The following is a 7,872-nucleotide window of genomic DNA, read 5'->3' as shown; positions in this document are numbered from 1 at the left end:
AGTTTCTTGTATGACAAGCAACTGAGATCGAAGCAAAAATACAGAGCTAACAGATATATCAGAGTTACAACAGTACAGTATAGAAACAGATTATTACAGTTAATACAACTATACAAAGTAATCGATTAAAGCAATAAAGAGAGTAGGGAAAGAAAAGCGTGCAACAAGGTTTTTATCATGGTTCGTTCGCGGGTTCACTTGCAAACTACATCCAGGTCTCCCGTCTGATCTGGGAAATTTTTCTTCACTATAATCGAAATAACGTTTTACAAACAATTCTTTCAATTACAACACTTAGACACTTTCTTGAAAACTAAAGAACATTATCCCTTGGTTTGACTCACTTCCTACCGCCCAAGAAAACCTTTCTTGCGGTGTAGCCCCAGCCAAGAACCTATTCTTTCTATCAAGATTTCTAAGCTAATGAAGACGCAATTCAATCTCGTTGGTGGTAAGACACCTAGAGATTCCCAAAATTACAACACTTTTACAACAAGACTATAGAGTAATCTAAAGCACTTACAATGCTCAAATTAAAACAATTAAGACCTTACTCTACAACTCTAACACAAGTCTCATATAAAATGATAATGCATGATTTCAAAACAGATTTTACAGAATATGAAATCTTTCCAAAAAACATCAAGAAATGCATGAACATATGAGATGAAATGATGAGAAATTAAACATGTAATGCCTCTCAATCCTAAAGCATAGAATTCTCTCTTCTCTAATCTCACAAATGCAATTTCATCAAAATAAAATGATTTAATGTATTATGTATATGAGACATGTATTGAGTATACCTAAGCCTTAAACTCAACCTAAACTAATTACTAGTCTAAGTCTAATACCAATCTTGAGGCTTAAGCACGTTGATTTGTTGATGATCTTCAAGCTCTTATGAAACACAAATTGTCCTCATCAAAACACATAGTGGGCAAGCTTTCCAAAGTGCTCCTCTTGACATGCGCACTTTCATATTGTACCTCATTTGTGTCATCCTGATCACTTGATCTGCCAACTTCTTGAGTATTTGCCCTTAGACACAACTTGGCAGACTCCTCTTCATCGAAGGTGCTTGATGTTGTTTCATCCTCGAGAACATCCCCAACTATATATGTTTTATTGGACTTGAATTCTCAGGGATTGCTCTTGTCGTTCTCAACTTTCTTGAGGTAGCTCGGGCATTGGTAGCGCTGTCTCCCGGTTTGCCACACTCATGGCAAGTTAGGAAGCCTTTAGGAACCTTGCCCTTTCTAGTTGACTCTCTCACCTCTTTCTTCTAAAATCATTTGAAACCTCCATTCTTTCTGAGAATTTTTATGAATTTGCGAACCAGGAGTGTCAAGGTTTTGTCATCTAGATCATTATTGGAATAGTCGTCATCTCTTTCTTCTTGTTCTTGTGATGTTGTAGCTTTGAGAGAGATTCTCTTTTTCTTTCTATTTTTTTCCCCATGCATAGCTAAGCATCCCAACGCTCCATTTCATGCTCCTGGAGTTTGCCAAAGAGAGTTGATAGAGGCATTGAATCAAGATCTTTTGTTTTCATAATTGTCGTGACCATGGGCTGCCAATTCCTATCAAGACAACACAATACTTTATTTTTTAGTTCACCTTTAGCAAAATTCTTATCTAAAGCAACCAAATGATTAACTATATGAGTGAATCATTTAAACATATCACTTTTCGATTCATTTTGAAACATTTGAAATAACTCATATTCGTGTGTTAATGCATTTAGTCTCGCACACTTAATTTCACTCGTGCCTTCTAGGGATACTTGCAAAGTGTCCCACATCTCTTGCGCGCTAAGGCATTGTGAGACCCTAAAGAACCCGTCATATGATAAAGCAGAAGTTATGATGTTCTTAGCTTAAGGTTGTGTTGGACTTTTCATTTCTCTTCATTAGTCCATAAGCCTTTAGATTTTTCTTTAGGCTCACCATCCACCAAATGTAGTGGAGTAAAAGGACCATTGACAATAGATTCTCAAATATCCGTATCGATTTCCAAAATAAAAATTCTCATAAGCACTTTCCTATAGGTGTACCCTTTGCCGCTGAATATCGGGGGGTGGTTGATGGATGCGTCATCCCCGCCGAAAGGGTTAGTGGAACCCATAGTGAATATCCCTAGGATCAACGAATAAAGTGATCAAGCTAGCACTTTTGAACTACCTCAGATATCACTTGTTGGGTACCAGCAAGGTAAATCACACCTAGAGAGGGGTGAATAGGTGTAGTAGATCACTAGTCTCGTTTTTCCAATAAATGCACACAAAAAGTTAATGTTGTTAATCGATTATTAACTATGTTTATCGATTATTCACTACTAGAGTTAATCGATTATTCTGAACTTTAATCAATTATACTATATCTTGATATTCTTGAAAACCAGATTTCTCACAAAGCAAACAACGGTGATTAACAATTTTTATTTCCCTAAATTGATTCTTGATTTTAATACAGATTAATAACAGTAAGCACAAATCACAGAAATCAACCAATTAAGAAATCAATAAAAATTGAAATGTAAAAGAGATAGGGAAAGAAGAATGCTCAAGGATTTTTATCTTGGTTCGTTTGCGGGTCCAATTGCAAACTACATCCAGGCCTCCTCTTCTGATGTTATGATATTTTTCTTCATTTGATACAATCACACTTCCAATACACCTAGCAAGAACTTCTTTCTTGAATCTGATGAGCCTACTCGCTCAGTTTGACCTCACAACTCGCCTACTCGGATACCACACCTTTTGCGATTCTGGCCTCTGCCGATGTTTTGCTCAATCCAAGACTTCCTGCCCTTGTGAAGACATAAATTCTCTTTTCACGATGATACTAATACAACAAGATAACCAATCCTTGTTTTTCATAATGTTTGTCGAGTTATCGATTCACACTTAATATGCGGATATAAACTCTAAACTCAGCTCTAAAAATATCTACAGAACTCTCACAAGAAGCCTAAAACTAAATGTGATTTAATGCAATGATTTTTAAATAAATGAAAACTAAAGCCCTCTAGAAAAAGTTTTTCTCTCTTTTCTCTTAAGAAAGCAATGCAAGATTTCACTTTCTTTCACTCAAAGAATAAGCAAGATGATATGAATTTTCTATACTGAGAATCTTGGTTTTCTTTCTCTTAATGAAATTTATGATCTTCTTAATGATGACATGGGTTGAAAATACAGCTTTCATATGAAACTGATTTTACCTAACATTAATCCATTATCTACTATCTTAATCGATTAATGTGTTTATACAAAACTGTTTTTTCCATTAAGGCTTAATCGATTATCAATCTCTTAAATCGATTAATAAGCCATAAATCCTTGGAAGTTAGCCAGTGTAACTCTTTTTAATCGATTACACCAATCATTAATCAATTAAAGGATTTCCACAAGACATAATCGGTTCTCAATCATTATAATCGATTAATATTAATGAAAATGGTTTTTCAATAAAACATGGTAAACTCTTTATATGATGAATGAACATGCAATACATAATTTTGAAATAGATAAAACTTTTATGCACAAAAACCATGTATGCTTAATGTTTATGTATGACTCTACTTATCATATATGTTTAGATGTAATGCCTCAATTTATATGAATTTCATTTTAAACTCTTGTGAGACTTCCACTCAAGGTTTACCTAACCTAGACTCAAAACTATGCAATCATCTTAGGACTTATAGAATATTAAAATAATCCTAAGTCTATGATGTTGACCTCGAGTCTTTGGCACGGTGTTTGTTGTGATGTCTATATACTCAAGCTTCCATTTAAATCTTTGTCTTCATCAAAACTATGTAGGTCAATCATAAAGACAACCTTTGACTATTTGTCATTTCAATAATAGTTGATTTTCAGAGTAAATCTCTAACATTATTGTGCTTATGATGTATTCGTTGTTTCTTACCGTTATAAAATGGTTTTCAATCTTTGTAATAGTCGTGGTTCTATGACAATGGATTGATACAGTTGGTATCAACGTTTCTCATAAGGGAATCTCTACAAGCAAGCTTCTCAGCCAACTTTCTTCTTCCCTAGTAGTTACTAGTGCTATCCTCTCAAATTCCATAGTAGACTGCCCAAAATAGATTGTTTTTGGATATACAAGAAACAACCCCACTAGTTATACTAAATGTATAGCCACTGATTGCTTTAGAAGCATCTGAAATAGTGTTCCATTCAAAATCATTGAATCCTTTTAGGATAGTAGGAAAACTTTGGTATTTTAATCCCAGATTCACTTTTTTCTAAAGGTACCTCATGACTCTTTCTATAGTGTGCCAATACTCCACACTAGGTCAATTAGTAAACCTCAACAATAATCTCATAAAATATGCAATATCAGGTCTAGTGCAATCAATGGTATACCGAAGGCTGTCAATGATGCTAGTATAGCCACTTTGTCATACACTTTCACTAGTATTCATAACCAGTTTTACACTTGGATCATATAGTGTGCTAACACGTTTATAGTCAAAATAATTATATTTCTTTAAGATCTTCTTAACATAGTGAGTTTGATCCAACAAATTCCTTCTTTTGATATAGTAATATATATGTCAAGGATTACACTTGCCTCTCCAAGGTCTTTCATATTAAAGTTGTTATACAACAATGATTTCACATTATTCTCAATATGAATGTTAGAATCAAATAAGAAAATGTAATCTACATAGAGACATGTAATGGTGAAAATGTCAATTTTTTTACTTTAAATAAATATATTTGTTACTTTTATTCACCATAAACCCATTCCAGATAATTAAATTGTCAAACTTTACATACTACTCTTTAGGTGATTACTTAAGACCATATATATGGACTTATCTAACTTGCAGACCATATTTCTTGCCCATGGATTACAAAATCTTCAGGTTATTCCCTATAGATTTATTCTTCTAAATCACCATTTAAGAAAGACGTCTTAAAATCCATTTGATGTACTACTAAGTCATGTGTCATAACAAGCAATACTAGTATTCTAATGGATGTTACTCTAGTGACATGTGAAAAGGTGTCAAAGAAATCTACATTATTCATTTGCCTAAAGCTTTTGGCTAAAAAACAAGCCTTTTTTTATTCATTGTGCCATCGGGTTTTAGTTTCTTTTCAATATTCATTCACAAGCTATCGGTTTGCATCCAAGAGGCAAGTCGGTTAAATGGCAGGTCTTATTAGACTCTAAGAATACATCTTATCATTTATGGCTTCTTGCCACAAATTAGCATTCAAAGACGTTAAAGCTTCCTGGAGATTGGATGGATCTTCTTCTAATATATAGGCCACATAATCATACCCATACTCTTTAGTAGATCTTGTTTTCTTACATCTTGTAGGTTCTATTTCTAACCCTTCATTTTTTTTCATAGTTCCTATTCACAAGTATGTGACTAGTTGAAGTGCACCCATGACTTCTCAATTTGAAAGGAAAAATATTTTCTTTGAAGTCAACATCGTTTGAATCAATGATCACTTTTGCGTGTAGGTCATAAAATATGCACAACTAATGTTGGACTGTGGTATCCAAAAGGAAGTATATGTGACTTGTTGGATATTCAGATTCATACTTTGCAGGATGCAAAACTGAGAGGAAAAGTGTAAGTGATACTTTTCGTATTTTAGGGAATGTTTTACTTTCTTGGTCATGTAAGAAACAAGCATGTGTAGCCCTAAGCACTACTGAAGCTGAATATATTGCAGCAGGTAGTTGTTGTGCCCAAGTGTTGTGGCTTAAGCAACAATTACGAGATTATGGTTTAGATTTGGGTTGCACTCCTCTAAAATGTGACAATACTAGTGCAATAAACCTCAGAAAGAATCTGGTTATGCATTTAAGAACCAAACGCATCGATATAAGGCATCACTTCCTTAGGGACCATGTCCAAAAGAAGGACAAGTCTATAGAATTTGTTGATACTCATAACCAACTATCACATATATTCACTAAACCTTTGGAAAAAGAACCTTTCTATAAAGTTAGACGAGAATTAGGCATTCTTGATGAAGCTTACATGTCTTAAATGCTTATATACATGATTATATGTACACTTCATTATGTTATTTCATGCCTACTTGTACTTAAATATGTTCATATATGTTTAAATATTTCAAATTTTGGGTTAAAAATCTTTTTCATAGCCTAAAAATGCCTAAAAATAATTTTTTTCTAGGATCAGTAATCGATTACACTAGAGAGCAACCTATTACAGGTTGAACAGCAAGTTGTAGTAACCAATTACTCAAAGTATGTCATCGATTATGCAAAGTTGTTGTTTGAAAATTTTAAAATTTCTATTTTGAGTAACTGAATACTCAAAGTGAGTAACCGATTACTCTGTGAAGTTATAAATATATTTTTCTTGCATTTTTCAAAATTTTCAAACTCATCTTCTTCCCAACTCGTGTTCCCTCACATTCACCCTCATCTTTCTCTAAAATCTTCGTTTTTGATCCATTTTAAGTGATTTTTGTGTCTATTCTTATCATATATTCACTTCTAAACCAACATTTTCGTGTTTAGTAACCTCAATCAAAAACCCCCAAATCTCCAAAACCTCAAAACTTAAACCTTCAAAACCGAAAATTCATGGCTTCTTCTTCAAAAATCAAGAAGCAACGCACCTCCACGACTCAAAAGAGGCAAGGAACTACTTCTATGGAGTCCAACCCTCTGGATTTGGCAAGGCTTCTAGCTAATGAGGAACAATGCAAAGTGTTTAAAGAACACTTCCATGGATGCACTATTTTCACTCCAAAATTCGGTAATGTTGGAAATTTTGAGTTTGAAGATTTTATTTTCCCTTATCTTTTACGTCAATAAAACCTTTTTGATTTTTGTTGTGAGACAAATGAAATTTATCCAGAACTTGTGCAAGTATTTTAGTGTAACATGAACTTTCGGAAAAATCGTCTTACTTCCTATGTCAAAGGAAAGGACATTATTTTGGATCTTAAAACCTTTATTTCATTGTTGTGTAATATACCCTCTCAAGGTAGCATAACGTGCTACGGCCTTGTGTGTGAATGGGATAATTATGATCGAAAGGATTTTCATCATACTTTATGTAGACTTTCAAAAAGGGAAATAGAAATGCGTAAGCAACAGGGCTTTGGCAAGACCGTCAAAAACCGAGACATACTATCTGCTGGATATCTCAAGCTTGAGGGCCGTTTCTTCATTATTTTTTGAGCTATGTCATCTTACCATAATTTTCAAATCATTCTCAAATAAGTGACATAGAACTCCAATTGATGTATGCTTTAAAGTTTAACATCAAGATCAATTGGGCTCTAATGATAATGAGACAAATGTGGACTGTTAGGGGTACTCAAAGTCCTTTTCCATATGCAATCTTCATAACCAACATTCTTCAGCATTTCGGTGTTTCTACGAATGGTGAAACAAAGGTGCCTCTGAATCTTCGAGAAAGCCAAATTGACATGGAAGTGATCCACAAAATGGGTTTCACCAAAGACCCTCGAACCCGCACATATAAACATATAACCGATAAACCGACTACTGCTACTAAACCATCTGAACCTGAACCTCCTAACCCTCCTGAACCACAACCGTCTGAGTTTCATACTCAATCGTCCTCATCTGCTGCCATGCCTACGAACCAAATGATTATGGATGAGTTGTTTTCTCTCTGAGGTACATCACTAACCGGATGGATGCTCTCGACTCTCAGAATCAACAAATCCAATATGAACTTCATTTCCTCTCCTCTAGGATGGACATCATGTATATTCATGAAGACAATTCTCAGCCTAAGTCTTAGAATATTTGTTGTTAGGATTTTCTGGTTGTATTGCTTTCAAAATTCGGACAAATTTTTAATTCTGCTT

General features: G+C 34.2%; 1 long non-coding RNA gene across 1 annotated transcript in view; it reads left to right on the top strand.

Moving 5' to 3' along the window:
- Nucleotides 1-5,923, top strand: part of LOC109358206 — a 16,957-nt gene extending 11,034 nt beyond the window's left edge. The window contains exons 2-4 of the long non-coding RNA XR_002108928.1: nt 790-800; nt 1,514-1,516; nt 5,913-5,923. This is a non-coding gene — a long non-coding RNA (uncharacterized LOC109358206). The remainder of the gene's footprint in view (nt 1-789; nt 801-1,513; nt 1,517-5,912) is intronic.

The sequence above is a fragment of the Lupinus angustifolius genome, chromosome LG10 (genome assembly GCF_001865875.1).
Source record: "Lupinus angustifolius cultivar Tanjil chromosome LG10, LupAngTanjil_v1.0, whole genome shotgun sequence".
NCBI classification, from domain to species: Eukaryota; Viridiplantae; Streptophyta; class Magnoliopsida; order Fabales; family Fabaceae; genus Lupinus; species Lupinus angustifolius.
Note: the sequence above shows the minus strand (reverse complement) of the source record. Positions and strands in the feature narration are given on the sequence as shown.